We start from the raw sequence: 16,510 nt of genomic DNA, 5'->3' as shown, positions 1-16,510 counted from the left end.
TCTCCTGGTTCATAGGCGAGTGTGTTATCCACTAGGCTACTACCACCCCGGTGGTTGAAGCCAGGGTGAGCTCGAAATATGTGCTTCTCATTCATTTATCCCCTCGACGGTCATGTCTTCAACATAAGCATGACACGTGTGGAATCGCCAGTTCCCAGGATGCAGCGCAGTCGTATTTCTGGCAGGGCATTTTGAGAACGGACCCCACCCCCGGAGTCCTGCACGCCGTGCTCAGGTGATAATGAGGAAGCCGTTTGTTTTTACAGGGGCGCAGTATCGCCGCTGGGCTGGCGGATGATGGGGTGGCGTGGGAGTGATTAAGTTTTTAGGGTGCTGCTGTGCAGATTGAGGGGTTAGAGGCTAAAGAGAGGGGATTTATTATCGCTGTAAAATACAGTCAGACAGTTTCCTCCTTCTCCCTCGTTCCCGCTGGCCTTCCACAACGGCGTCCCTCACGTACCTTCCCCCCTTCCAGGACGAGGCCAGACTGTGTGAGGGCTGAACAGGAGCTGGGTGCCTCCGGCTGACAGTAGTCTCTGTGTCTCTTATAAGCAATGCAGGCGCCTCTAAGTCACCACGTCAGGAAGGAGCGAACCAGGTGGTGGTCCAACTAGGCAACAGCAGAAAAGCCTTTTGTTTGCAACAAACACATAGAAATGTATAGAATTAAATTAAATTACTGTTATATTTTTTGTATAAACTGAAATTTAAATCCACAGTAGTAGCTGTAGATAAATTAGGCAACAAGGTAACAGTCGTTCCTAATGAAGTCCAGAAACATGGACAGAGCAAAATGGACAGAGGACCAATTGTGATGCTAGATTGGTTCTCCAAAAATGGCAGGTCCATGTGTTTGTACCTGTTCATGGCTTTCTGATGTATATAGACATGTGCATCAAAACTTGAGGAAGTAGAGAAGGTGACCTGGTCCAAAGAACCATGTTCATGTACGGCGGCAAGAATGCAGTATGGGAAGAAGGTAGGCTTGAGGAGACAATGGGATTTTCTCCAGATGTTGCAGACTTCATGCATCCATCCAAGACAACAGTATTCACTGTTGCTACTGCTCTCTTTCAGCAGGACAACGTGCCCGGCCACACTTAAAAAAACTGTCCTGGAACTGTCCAAGGAATGGGAGAGGTTCCTAGTGTCTGTGGGATGCCAATGTAAACTACATTGCTTTATATTTTTTTAATTCGATCCGATACATGTGCTCTCACATGCTCTCTCTATTTCACTTCCATTATGTATACTGCAGAGCTTGTGTGGGGTGAAATCCCTTTTGTGCATAGTTGTAAAACTTATGAAAATGATACCAGTAACAGGGCCAGTATTTATAGGATGCTTCCAGACAGCATTTGCAAACAAAACTGCTAGTTTCTTTTTTATGGATCTGGGGAAGACATCATTCCAACTGCCAGGCCCTACACGGCTCTGCTTAACTGGGCGAACAAGTGCAGCACACACTTAACATGGAAAAATTGGACAAACCTTCTCACATTTTACTGCTCATAAAGAGGTATATTTATTCACTGGACTCAATAAATAAAAAATGTTCCATGGAGTGAAGGAACTCTGTTTCTGAGACATGGTTTCAATTGTTTGCTGCCACATAAAAGAAAGTTGTCAAGAAAATGTTGGTCATTTCATTCCCATTCCATTTATTCTTTGGACTCCCGGTGTCTGCTAAGCGTCCAAACGGAAGAAGTAAAACTATTACTTTTCTCCCCATTACTTTTTTCTGAAGGAAAAAAAAAATGAGAACAACAAAAAACAGACATTTATACGCACACACAACATGCTTTTCTAAGGAGGGCTATTTTGGTCATTAATGGTCGGGTAAGTACACAGTGGGCGTACATTTCGCTCACAGTTAGAGGGTAGCACTGAGGAACGAGTGTTTTGCGGGCAGCCCACATGACGTGAAGGAATATAGGGCCCTTTGACACTCTGCACCATGGTGGAGATCTGACAGTTGGTGGCCAGCAAGGTTCTTCTAAAAGTCAAGCAGATGTCTTGATGAATTTTTGCTCATCACTTTTTTCAATTGCTGTCTTCCTATGTTACAATATAGTCTTGTAATATGTAATATTTTTCCAATTTACAGACACACCCGCACATGTACTCTGCTCGTCTTTGTAGAGCCCCTCCTCACAGCTCCCTCTCCCTCCCAATGACAGGACCTATTGACCAACCATTAGACTTTTCATCTCCCTGCCAGGCTGAGGGCAGATGAAGATATATTTCAGGTGAAAGACCACCAATGAATCCAAGAAAAAAAAAAAACAGCCGATGACAGAATTGAGGCCCGAGCGATTGCTGGAAGTCTCAACACCTCTCTTTCACTCAGATTGGTTCAGTACACAGTAGATTCTCGCCATCCACATTTAAAAAAATCAAGTCACTTTGGAACGCGGAAGGTGGGAGCCAGTCATGCTGCTTTAAATGAACGTTTATCCTGAAGAAGAATTAGTTAAGAAGAACAGTGTGTCCAGGCCCTGTCTGTCTCTCTATTAGGCAGCGATAATGAGGAGCTCTTTGTTGTTTTGCAGGGATCACACGTCGTCCTCATGAGCCAGTCGGCAGCCAAGAGAATATTGGCCTGACGTGAAGACCACCCTAGTCTCCGGCTCCTGAAGCTGTTGTTGATCTTTCATTTTCTCCACCGGAGATCACTATCCACAAAGCTGGATCTATTTCACGAAAGGCAGTCTGACCACAGCCATATATGGTCACATGGATCAGATTAACTGACCACAGCCATTTTTGGTAACATTTTATTTTAAGTGTTATGCACTAAATACTACATTTATAAATGTAATAAAGACTACATTAGCCAATTTGAGGATTTAACACTCTAGGTTTCTTTGAATTAAAGGAAAAAATTCACTAGAAAAAATTAATGTTTAATAATTATCTTATAGCTAATAATTGTAAGTAAGAATGACCTTTTTATTAACTTTACTAAACATATTGTGCCATTAAAGTCCATCATATGCTTTTTCTAAGCATGTATTGTCCAGTAATCCTTAACAAAAACTTTTATCAGAATCCAAAAAACAAACCTTCTTGCAAATATTTAATTTACAGATTTAATCTAACAAAAGCTTTTGAAATATCTTCCGTAACATGTAAAATGCCACTGTCTCTGTTGTGTACATTTAATGTATTGTATACATACAATACACCATATACAGCATGTTTTGTAATGCAATAAATAAATAAAATTGCAAATGCTATAGCTGGAAAGGTTGTAGATACCTTGGTAGATACCTTTAATAGTGCATAGTAAAGGTATGGAAAATGCTTAAATATGCAACGTCAGTACACAGAAGACATCAGCGTGTCATTTTGTTGGGTCAGTTGTGCTCTCTGTCCTACAGGGCCATATGGTGAATGAAAGATCCATGGGACGTTTTCACCTGAGCAGCTGGAGCCTCAAAACTCCCAGCGTGAGAGATAAGCTCGGCAAACGCCATTGTACCCCCTGCTTCTCTCCGACGACACAGACCGGATCTTCCTTGCGGCAAACAGAGCGTGGAATCCGCACAGGTGTTCAGGGACACTGTTGACGAGGGCCTTTTCGAAGCCAAGCAACAAGATAAAAGACCTACAGCAGCGGCAGAGGAAATCTTCTGTAAACATCCATCATGCACCACAGTAAAATCATTACACTGATAACTGTTTTTATTTGCCGTGCAGTCGCACTCAGTCATTAATACAAGTCATCTCGCCAGGCATGGTTAGGTTCTATTAATACTGAGTCAGCAAAAGTTAGTCCCTGCCGGTTTTTGTTGTGGCATAAAATGCTTCATATAACTCCTTTCCTTCTTTTAACACATTTGTGTGCATGTAAAACAACTGGCAACCAGACTCTTGATTAGGATTCAAGGCTTATTGGTTAAATTTAAAGTTTTCAGTGACTGGACAAAATTGAAGGGTTGAGCAAAATTCATGGAGGTTGGTTATGATTGCAATGTGGCAAAACCCGCCAGAATTGAAAAGTTAACATTTTTTAACTTTGACCGGGTGAACAAACACCATTTTGTTCCACAGATTTAAGTTTTGTTGCAGTCTTTTCCTTATATAGCCACATACCAAATTACCTGTGCACATTTTTATTAAAGCTTTTCATAATCCCAGCTGGATCTCGAGCTCTCATCTCATTGGAGATTGAACCATTCACTACAAGCAGGAATGTACATTTCCAGAACATTCTCAATATCACCATCCAGCTGAATCACACAGACTGACACTTTCAGGCCTGTAGGGCATCAGAGCAGAAGGCTGATAGTGCAGACCTGACAGTAGATGTTCTCCAGTACAACAGGGTGTTTTATCAAAGGAGACCATGTATTCCTCTGATGTGACCCCTCTGGGGCACCGTCCTGGCCTGCCCCAGTGATTCCATGCTGGCCCCTTTTGTTGTGGGGGGCTGTGGACGTTATCAGGAGTCTTTACTTCAAGCCGGCACCCTGCAGTCAACAAATCTCAGGAGACCCCGTCTCCTCCGCTGTGTCTCCATGCTGTTAGGAACACATGTAGCATTACAAAAAGAATTAAGGATTTGTATTCAATCCCCCTTAAATTTTACCAGGCAGCATTTAGAACACAGTGACTTTTTAATTAGTAAGAGAATCATTGTACAGTAAAATAATATCAAAATCGGCCCAGACAAAGTCATTATAATATCTATGATAATATGTTAGATTCCTGATGATGCTGTTATGCAAAAAGGATTGTCCATTTCTCCACCCAGGCCTCCATCGCAGTCTTTCTGCAAAAGACTGAACACGCTGTAAAGAAATCAGAATGGATGAAGAGTGAGGAGCATGGTACAGAACAGCTAGTTCTAATCCAGTGGTGGGAATGATGGGAAAGCTCCCCCCTTCCTGCGGTCATCATGGTGTCCTTCTACCAGAGATAAGCTGCAGCATGTCCCCTCACCTTCTCTCCCCAGAGTGAAGACCCCCAGGGCCAGATAAGGAAGGCCCTTTGATGCACGCCAAGGGTGGAGGTCCTGAGCGGAGCGACAGAGAGAAAGAGAGAGTGAGAGGAGTGAGGGGTCCTGATAAAGAGGGAGAAATAGGGCTCTGTTATCATCGACCGGCTTTCAGGACCACGTTCTGTATCCTGTCTTCTGCCATTTTAAAGACCCGTAGCAGGATCTTTGCAAGTGCTTTCCCCTTGGCCGTTGGTAGGATGGAAGATTAGGGTGCCTCTGGCCGGGCGGGGGTGGATTTTGTTCCTCTTTTACAACACGGCGGTCGCAGAAATGCCATAACTCAGTGGAGGGAACCGGCAGCCTGTCTGTCTCCATCTCCCCGGCTCTAATTGGAAACACAACTGTAAGATACGGCACAGAACAAAGGGCTAAGCATGAGTGCTGCTCGCTGATGTAAAACCACACCCACGGACCAAAAAAAAAAAAAAACCAGCCAGAGAGCCTTAACAGCATCCTGAAAAGAGCTCACGTCGCTGACCTTGGCACTGCCCTGGCTGAGCCTGAAAAACCACGATAGGAAGACAGTGCACTTTGTTTTATTATCTTTTTAATTAGCCAATGCCATTTCCATGGCAGAGGAGCCCGCATCAAGGCTTTTGGGAGTGTTATGCTAAGCGGTGGAATAGGAGTAAAGATAAACAGGAGCGCTCGAGGGTGGAGAAAAAACAGCGGGCGAGATAGAAAGGGCCGTTTTTATTGAGATGCAGCAAGTCTGACTTCCATCGGAAAACAACGCCTCCCTTTTCCCCTTTCAAATTCGAGTCAGTTGTCTCTTAAATAAACATCTCCCAGAGACTGGAAAAATATTATTTGTATGTGTATCTGCAGAAGCCAATAAGAAAATAACAAAAGATGTTCTCTTGATCATGCAAATGTATTAGACTCGGGAAAAAAACTCTCACAACCGCAATGAATGCTTATCTCCCATAAGGAAGTGCTTTTTCTGCTTTAAGACAGAGTAGCAAAAGTCTTCTTTATGCTATTATGTTCCTGCTGAGCTTTACTAGTGTAGGGTACATGTAACCAAGGCTTAGGAAGCCATATAATCTCCTCAATCCATTTCCATACTGCGAGAAGTAATAATCGCAGGGCAGAATGGCACTTGATAATAACGTACAGTATCAGCACCACAGTCTATTCCAAAAAGGAATTGTAGAGCTACCTGTGAAAGATAATGTGAATCTATTCATATGACTTCACATGAGAAAACTAATGATAAGCTGGAGCCAAAATAAATGACTGTATTCATATTTGCATTCATTAGCATTAGCATGTGTGTAGACTGTACCCTCCCAGCAGAAAGGTGAGGTGCATCACAAACCTTTTTTTTAGTACTGCAGGCCGAAACTGAATCAACAATGTCTTCTGGATGCACAGAAACAATTACAAGGATCAAGAAAATAGTGATTTTGTATTTTTAGAAAAAAAGATTGCTAACACATTGCTAGCGCATTGCTAACGCATTGCTAGCTGCAAAAAAGTAATTGATTTTGGTTCGGAATCTCCAGTGATTCAAGCCAAGCTGCAAACTAAGAAAAGAATTGTTCTGAAATGGATGCACATAGACTGGAAAAGTCTTGTGAATTGCTCAAAAAAGTTCTACAATGTGACATTCTTTAAATGTGAAGTTAAATTTGGCTAAACTAAACACATGCGTGTCTGATGTGCCTGTTTCATATTCAACTTTAATCACACTGGATCACTCACAGTTCCCCATAACAAGTCTTTGGACTTATTGAGCGGAAGCCCAGGAGCGTTGAGGAATGCATGGTTCTGATAAGGTAAGGATCTGGTGTGGATGTGGTGCAATGGTCTCTTCATTTTGGTTTTTAAAAGTGAAGTAGTGACTCCAGTCGGCACTTGACCACATCCTGGCTCAACTCAACTGGTGGCTGAGACACCACAGATACAGATGCGTCTTTGCAGAATTTTACCTTTGCACTTCAGCTTACCCCGTTTTCAAGGATGGCTTCTCCAACACCCTCATGGAGGCCGAGTAGAACAAATAAACTTGACCCATGTAAGGGTGAAATGGAATTGCTGACCCCTTGCCACCCACACAAGCTTTCTTTGCATCCAGTGTCCACACTAAATTCCATATGATCCCCCCATCATGCCCAACTCCTCCTCTCACTGACCCCTGTTTACCCAGGTGGATAGGTGAACCCTGCTCCGGGAGTAAATTTCAATTCAATTTCCCATTCACCCCCCCAACACACACACACACACACACACCACCTTAACATTCCCATCCCCCTTTCCTATTTTCTACTCCATCATGTTGCCGGTCAAGCCATGGAATCTTTTATCTCATCCGGTCAACACGCACCATCCCGCAGTCCATTCATCTGCAACGTACCCCAGCTTTGTTAGTGACAGAGGCAACTGTGTGTGTACTACCAAGCTCCTTTTAAAAGACAACAGTGGATTTGTTTAGCTTCAGTGTATTAACATGTGTGTAATTACATAATTGCTTTAAAGCCCTTGACAAATGTCAGTCAATTTGATCTGATGAGTCACGACAAATAATGATTTTTTTTGGCGTTTTTACATTATAGAACAAAACTGAAGACACTGGACTATGAAACAACACACGTGAGGTAATGTAATAAACAAAAAATATCAAACAAGGCAAATATTTGAACATCAAAAGCAAGGAGCTTTATCTGTGATGGCAGCATTTCACACTCTTTTCTGGACCACCTTAAGTTAGACAACAGGGATAGTTTTCCAGGGATGGTCCTGAAGGTTTATGCTGAAAACTTTCTTATCATTCACTCATGTTAATGAGCATCTGCTGAAATGGCTTTTGATGATGACATAGTGAACAAAGAAGCCATCAGACATACTCCTTCTACTAAAAATACTAATTAGGTTTCGTGCATTTGGATTCTTCAAAATGGCTCCATCTTAGTCTCCGTAACCAACAAAGATTATGTGTGTCCAAACTTTTGACTGGTAGTGTATGCTTCTATTATTATTAATTATGTAAAGGACAAATCATGGCAGAATCAGGACCCAGAAAGGCATTTGAATACATTTGAAAGAATTGATTGAGAGAAGCCAAAATGACATAAATTCTTTGCTAGGGTAGAAGTAATTATACTTGTGTTCAGAAACACAGTGGTACAAGCTGAAGGATTGACTTTGTGAAGTTAATGTGAGATTGTAAAATTATCCAATTAATATGTCATTTTTGTACATTAGTGAAGGAATAGGAATTTCATTTAATTGCTGAACAATGTATTCAGCTTGAAAAATCATCAGTATAGCACAAGTAAAGGTAAACAAAGATCTGATTTCCATTGACTCCATTATAAATAGTGACAGCTGCTTCTAGGCCATATTGTCTTTTGTGGTGACATCTCTGTCCCGATGCAGGGACAGTGGACCCAGTTAAACAGTTTTATTAACAAATCTGAAAATATAATGGGACAGAGCCTAAACAAACAGACAACCAGGCTGGCAAGGCAGACTCAAACATGATAACATATAGTACTATCAGGATTCAGGGTGGTACTGAGATCTGATACACACAAGGTGCAAAAGAATCAGCAACGCAATGATCTCATGTCAAACCTTGTATACGTCTACTGGTGCTGGGTATCGCAGGGAGCTGTGCAGGTGATGAGGAGTCAGAAGACAGGTGACTGTGAATGAGGCAGGCAAGCTGAGGACTTGACAGATCGTCTTGTCTATGTGCGTTTACATGAGTTTCTAAGCTGTATTTTTATCGCCCATTGGGCTGTGTCTACAGTGGCTTTGCAAATTTCTGGAGGCACATTGATCATTTTCTCTCCATTTGGCCACATTTATAAAATAAATAATGCAGCTACAAAATAAAAATTGACTTTCTGACTTTTCACTAATAAAAGTGTTTTAAAACCATTTGTAACCAGCTAAATATTATTATGTCAGTCATAAAATAACAAAACTGATAAAATCTTATTGTGTTATCTTGGATGGATGGCACAAAGTGACATGACCTTAGCAAAAAATATCCTAATGATATTTAATGGCACTTAATTGGAATTAGAGTACTGGTCCTGTTCTGAAAATGTGAAGAGAACAAAGTAAAGATATTCATTATTATTGTTAATGAAAAGCCCTAATTATGTATTTGAACTTTATTACTTGCTATCTCTGCACTGGATGCCTCTGAAATTACAGATTGTATTCAGATGTTTTGAGGGCAAACTTCTGACTTCATGGACTGAAACATATAAACATATTACTAGTCAGTACTTTAGATTTGTTCAAAACACAGGCACCCATTGTCCACACCTTAAGATTAGCAGCACCCACACTAATGCAAGAGACCTCTCCTTTTTAAAGATAAGCTCCTTCCTTTGAAAAGCATCGTGTCTGATAAGGTTAGTGGTACAGGGTGGCTTTCCAAGCATGGAGGCTGTAACCAGCTAAATCCTGGCCTTAGAGGGTCAGCTCTGCTCAGGGCCCTGCTTGGCTTGGTTTTAAAAGCCAGTCAGTTCCTGCTGTTCACATAACTGCAGATTAAAGAGAGGAGGAAAAGTTCACAGGGAGAAGAAGAGAGCAGGCATGTTTATGTGTGTATCTGTGGATAAACTGAGGTGGTGTGAGTGAAAGGATAGACACAGCTGGAAAAGCAGGGGGATGGTCCGACAAGATAAGAAGAAGGAACTTGGATTTTAACACATCCTACTACAGAATATGGTTCACATATTTACAATTAGTCATGTGGCTAAAAAGAAAGTGTCTCCACACAACATAAGAAAGGGAGGACATGGCTGGGTGACCTTACAAAGCAAGGGTGAGAGGTTACGGAGGTGGTGATGGGCTTAGCAAATCCTATCCGCCCCATCTGGACATGATCAGGGGATCGGGAGAATGGGGACCCTTCCCACACCTCCCTGGATGGCTCATTGGATGGGTCAAGGGGGGGGGAGATAATGGGCAAAACCTGAGACGTGACCTTGTGACCCCAATTCCGGGACCAGCCAGACATGCCAAAAGGTTATTTCGTCATACACCTGGCTAGAGCACAACATACAGTGCAACAAAGATGTTGGGACCTCATATGCATTGTCTGAAAGTATAATCCCACTTAAAATTAAATTGTCATTAAAATTGTTGTTGGATGTACACAAATAAGCTGAGAACATCGTTCATTTATATCACATAGTATGTGCAGAATTAAGACACCAAAATTGTTTTAAACACTTTAAAGACCAAGCTTGTAATGTTTAAGGATACCAAATCCACATGGCGGTGTTCCCAGACATGAATTAACCTTATTCTGAGTCAAAGTAACATCTTGAATGAGGATTTTCAGCTTCTTTCAATGGAGAATTCCAGCACTAGACTAAATCTCTGTCTCCAAAATGTATTTGGAAGGGCTCTGAATGCGTACTAATGCGCACTGTATCCAGACAGTCTCTTCACATCAAATGCGGAATTGACACAGGTCCAGATGTACAGCGTCTAGAGTTGACATCCTCAGCTCTGCCAGAGGACAACGGTGAGTTTAGTCAATGTATTAATGGGCGGCGGGCAGTTGCAGATGACTGCTGGGACACTTTCCCAATGGTTTCCAAAGCCCAGAGGAGATCTGGAGGAAAACAGCCTCTGTCCTACCGAAACAGGGCCCCAAGTGAACCACAGCAACAGATCCAACACATGGTCCCAATTTCACGGCCGTGGACAGAGGAGTTTGCGGGCGGATGAGGGGGCAGGAACAAGCATGCAATCTGAAGACATTAATTCCTTGGTAATAGCTGCATTTGCTTTAAAAACCAGGAAGCATTTTTTTCTTTCTCAACCCCCGCCCCTCTCCAAACCCCTTCCTCTCTCTCCTCTCCCACTCCTTCTCTCCGAGTGGCTGGAGCGCACCTCAGCACAAACAGGATATTGTGGAACGCGTGCAGGCCCTCCGTGCCGGTCTTCCTGCACGCTCGCCCCAGACCTAATGAGTCCCGGTTACAGTAAAGCGTCCAAACATGCGTTACTCACATGTGTTTCTTCTGGCAGAGCACACCAAGGCCAGGAAGCTGTGGGCTCGCCTCGTTTTCTCTCTTCCTCTGTCTCTTGCTTGCTCCCTCTTTCCGGAATCTGGATTTAGAACAGCTCTCTTACGTACAAGTTGTGTTTGAAAACAGCGGACCAGCTATAATTACAGGATTGGAATGCGTCCCTCCGTTCACTAATTACGCCACCGCAAAGAGCGCCATGTACACGCATTCTGTTTTTTGGGTAAAAATGGTCATGTGACAGGATATCACCGTGGATTTGGATGGAGCCCCTTAAGTGTTAGATGAAGAGCAGAAATAGAAGCCGAGCTCGGATACAAGACTGGAGCGAGATATCGAGGGCCACACTGTCTCTCGGTTTTTTACCCAGAAGGCACAGACAAGCGTTCAGAATGTGCTAAGACCACCCCTGCACATTTTGGCATGGAACCGACTGGGCCAGCATGAGTGTGAGGTGACCCTGTCCACTGCCACGTGGGAGCTTCCAGTTCCAGCATGGGCGGCCGGAGGAGCAGGCCTCCATGCCCTCTACCTACCCCGCACCGCCCTCATTGAAAAGACGTGCATGGGCCAGCCTGCACATACGGAGGCGGGGAGGTCGAACCAGCAGGAGGGTAATTAAAACAAACTGTCAGTGTTTCTTCCACAGACATGGCCAAACAGACGGGGGAGGTGCGAGGGCAGGGGTTCTCGGGTGCTGACATGGCTGCTGGGTTTGATTGAGTTTGGGGAGAGTGAGATTGGAACGGGTGGCTGTCGGGGTAGAAGCTCCTGGCAGGAACGAGACGCGACATTTGGTAGCCCCTGACGGGGGGTGGACCACAATGCACCTGTGCAGGCAGGTAAACTGATGCTTCCCAGCATTAATGTCTGTGACATATTGAGGCTTCCCAGCAGCCCTGCCAAAAACCAAGAAAATCTGTTGCCTTTCTGCGTGTCTTCAGATTGATTTTGTGTCAAAAATCAAAAAAGTTTTAGACCATTCTTGCAACAGTAAATTTTTTGGTAAAATGAATATACAAGTTAGATTTGCCAGTTGCAAATATATTTAAATTGCAGCAGATATTGCAAAGTCAAAACACAACAAAGAGTGCAACCAGTATCACTGGTTATTCCTATTTATTTTTTTTTTTTTTTACTTTTTTTGCATCTTTCGTAGTCTCCATTCCTGCCGTAGAGTAAGTGTGTTGACACTTTTGATTGGTTATGTTCTGGCCTTGATAATCAAACAACTCACCACTGTTATTTATTTATTTATTTATTGATTGATTTATCTTATCGGGGTAAATAAATTACAAAAAAAACAAACCTCACTAAACCTTCAATCATACAAGGACACCAGCTGGTGCAACAGGACACCAGGAAGCGAAGGACGGAATGAACTGCACCAGAAAACAGGGAGACCTGTGAACATGAGCAGGTACTGTGTCAATGGCAGAAGGACACTGTGGCCATTTTGACCTTTTTTTCCCCATGTTCAATCTGATTGGCCATTTTTTTAAACAATTCCTTCTTAAAGTAATTTCCTTGCCACCACTTCCAAGCGTGAACAGGTTGCCGAATAATGGTTTTCTGAAAACAGCCAGGTGCCTTGTGCCACCGTGAAGGTGCCAGTATAAGGCTCCAACCATGTGTGGACATGGTGTCCAGACGCATGCAAAGACTGGCCTACTTCACAGCCTCTCCACTAATGTTCACTACAAATGGACCCATGGCTGGATCTTGTTGGATTTGGCTGGCACTTCAGAATAGGTGGGCAGAACATCAGTTTTTCAGGGATGATTTGCCAAACAAGTGTAATACAGAAACAGGCCTTGCATGGCAAATAGGATTGCTAAGTGAATTTTGTGGCTAATGGGGTGTCAAAACCGGCTAAAAACAGTCCCCATCACGGGCTGGCCTGTGTTTACTATTCAAATGCTTCTTTCAGTCCATTTCACCCACAGGGAGCTGAGGGACAGAGGGCCCCAAAGAGCCCAAGCGTTTTGATCAATTTTATGTAAGCTGTAGACAGGAGGAAGGCGGGGGACCAGGATGTTAGCAAAGGCCCCTACTCACTCGCAATACTGTCTCTTATTGTTCTGTCCTGGTTGGGTGCTAGGGAGGAGAGCAAGAAAGGACCCTTTTCATTGCTAGCCGAGGACGTGTGGAGGGGTACGGCCGAGAGAAGACAGCGGTGTCCGGAGGAGCAGGGCAGCTTTGATGGGCTTTAGCCTGCATTCCACACATGTCTGCCTGGTCTCAGCCGAACCGCCGAGCCGCCTGCAGTCTAAACAAACAAGCGCCGGTCCCCAAAAGGCCCCATGACTGCTGCTCGACCAAAATATAGATATTCCATTTTTAAAGGCGGGCGAAGTTCTTCACCACCGGCTCCAAAACTGTTCCATGTGTCGTCCCCGCTCACCACCCGCCTGGCCTCCCGCTGCTCGCTCGTGTGCAACTCCTGCAAGTGAGTCATCAGGAAGGTCCTTTGCCGGGTCACTGAAGAGAGCGACACCAGTGTGAAGGACCAAAGCCTCTCTGAAACCACAGGATTCGGCCAGAAATGTTCAAATTGTCAGGGCAAATTTCCTTAACACGTTCCTTATCCGTGTTTTTCGGTAAAGATTCCCCTTCTTTTGCGTTACTTCCTCAGTAAAGTTTTATGTAATATTTTTCTTGTTCAGAAAGCAAGGTCTGGGGTATTTCTTACATTCCAGCTGCAAAAAATAAACTTGCCCACAACATTCCTAAGAGTACTACAAGTCAGTTTGTCCTCATATACCACAGTGACAGCTGGTCATTAAAAAAATGCTAAATCAATGGAGTAAATACACCTACCAATAAATTCTTATATTTAAATAAAGAAAGATAAGCTGAAAATAATCTTACAATATTTCCAGATATTTTTACAGTAGCGATGTTTATACAAGCAGGTTTCAAAACATGACTTCTAGAGAATAAATCATTTGCTGGTTTTTTTTTTTTTACATTCTTTAGCCAAGTACATTTCACAAAAGTTAGATACGTGAATTTAATACCTGAACGTCATTTTGTTCTTATTTTATTAAAATAAATGAAAGCAATAGGTGACAAATTAAACCAACTCCGTTATGGAAGGTAGCGGCCAGTAGTGGTCAGCCTGGATTTTAGTGTTGTTAGTGCCTAGTGTGACACTGCCTGGTGTACTATGAATTAATATAAGCACAAAAGCAAAACGCACAGTGTTTCCATTGTGAGAAAAAGCAATGATTACAACATCTTTTTGTGTACATTCCTGAAAGGAAGTAGCACAGAGTCGAGCTTCCCTTTAAACTTGATAGGGACATTGAATCATGGCATAAACCTGTTTTAGGGCCTATTGTAGATAAATTGTGTGGGAAGTGGATGGGGTCGAGGGCCTGGAGACTACAAGATGGAGTTCAGGTCGTTCTGCTTCAAGTCCAGCATTTGGGGTTAAAGGTTGAAGGGCTCTCGCACCACCCTCTCCAATATTATCCCCCCGGGGAAGAAAGCCCTCATTCATTCCCTCTTTCTTTTTTTTGATCTGGCAACTGAGGTTCTACTTCATCTCCTACTATTTATTTGTCTCACTTTTCGCTCCTGAGTTATTTCACCATGGCCAGTTTTCAGTATCCCATAAGAACTGAGATTTTTATTCTGACATTTCTTTGTTCCTGACCTACCAGAACTACATTAAACTACATTAATTGAACAGTTGTTCAGTGGTTAGACATCGCTTACAAAGACAAATACCCTCTTTTCTAAATGACATTTCACATTACACTATTTATCCAACAGTCTAGGGAAAATCTTTAGGCTAATCCAGTCGGTTAAAGCTAGCCCCTATTGAGGGTCAATCTGGTATTGTGGGATCAGCAAAAGGTCAGTGAAAGCCATGTGCACAACAAGCTCATGAAGCGTACTGATCGCATTCAGGCCATATGTTCTATCACCCGGTCAGTACAGGCAAATATTCCATGGGCCATTAATCACAGTCACCTTCAGCCACAAAACCTGACACACTTACAGGCGTCTCTGGCTCCAGCAAAATATTTTTTCCCGTATTCACTCACACTCCACCTTGGTCTAAACATCACCACATGTGAACAAGGGAGCCACTGTCATGGAAATCTATCAGATAAAACAGCCTGTTGTTTTAATTTTAATGTGACATAAAGCAACTGTATTATTATTAATAGTCACCACTTTCCCTGACATTGTCTCTGATATTTCCTTTTCTATGCCTGTTTTTTTTAATTGCACATTTAACATTTTAAATAACTGGCGTTTTTCATTCATCTGTCCGCTATATAAAACCACTATGTATGTGAGTGCAGCCTGACTGTCACAACTGAGGGGGGAATGGAAACAATGGACACTGAGGGTACGGAAAAAGGAATACAGTTTATTGGAAACACGTCAAAAACGGAATGGGCAAACCCAGTCCCAGTCCCCTCTGGTTCTGCTGTTCCTGTGTAGAACTCTATGCAGCTGGGCACTGCTCCCTGCTTGGCAGCTTTCACAAGTCCTGCGCCTTGCACACGGCCATGAGAACCTTCCGGGTCTCCTGCAGGCCAGCAATCCTGGATGCACACGTGCACACACAAAGAGACAGACGGCATACAGCACGAACCACGCAGAGGGGGACAGTGGGTGAGGGGAACCCTCGGGCTGTGTGCTGGAGAACTGCTCTGCCCACCACGGCGCTGCCTGGTTATATTGAAGCCCCAGTCACGCAGGTGGAATCAGCGTTAGCTGGGCACCATCAGGGCTTGCTCCTCATGATGCCCAGGGGAGGCCAAGGACCACAATCACCTTCTTTTGAACACATTACAATATTTATTTTTATTCATTTAAAAAAGTTAAAAGGAAGTAAAGTGATTGTCATTGTGAAACACTGTGGCACAACATGGTGCACACAGCGAAATGTGTCCTCTGCATTTAATCTTGGTGAGCAGTGGGTAGCCATGAAAGGTGCCCAAGGGGCAGTGTGTGCCTTGGCAGCCACCACTAACCCCTAATATTATGCCCCCTTAATATTAATTTCATATCATTTCATATCATTTTGAATGCAAAATAGCAGTGTCAATGCAACCAGTATAGTGTCTTTATCTCTCATCTGACTGTCCCTTTAGTTTCTCGTTCTGTATATTTACATTATGAAGAGCCAGCAAAGTGTTGCAAAATCTTACATCTGCACTTTGATATTTGTTTAGACTAACACACAAATTAAAATCCTCACCCAAACAGCACAAAATGGGGTGTCTGGAAGGAAAATTCTCCTTGCAAGCTACACGGCGAACGAACTCATAACAACTTCAGTGGCCTGAAAACAACACGACTGTGCCAGAAGACTTATGGGCCAGCCTTGGGCTCCAATGAATAACCACTAATTAACACTAAAGATGGCTATTGCTGATAAGGGCCCTCATAATGGCCTGTGTGCTTTTAAAGCTCCGGCAAACCACAGCCAATATGCACTTAAAATAATGAGCACCCAGACAGGCAATTTGCAGAG

This window comes from Denticeps clupeoides, chromosome 6, assembly GCF_900700375.1.
Source record: "Denticeps clupeoides chromosome 6, fDenClu1.1, whole genome shotgun sequence".
Taxonomy (NCBI): Eukaryota; Metazoa; Chordata; class Actinopteri; order Clupeiformes; family Denticipitidae; genus Denticeps; species Denticeps clupeoides.
This window is presented reverse-complemented; position numbering follows the sequence as displayed.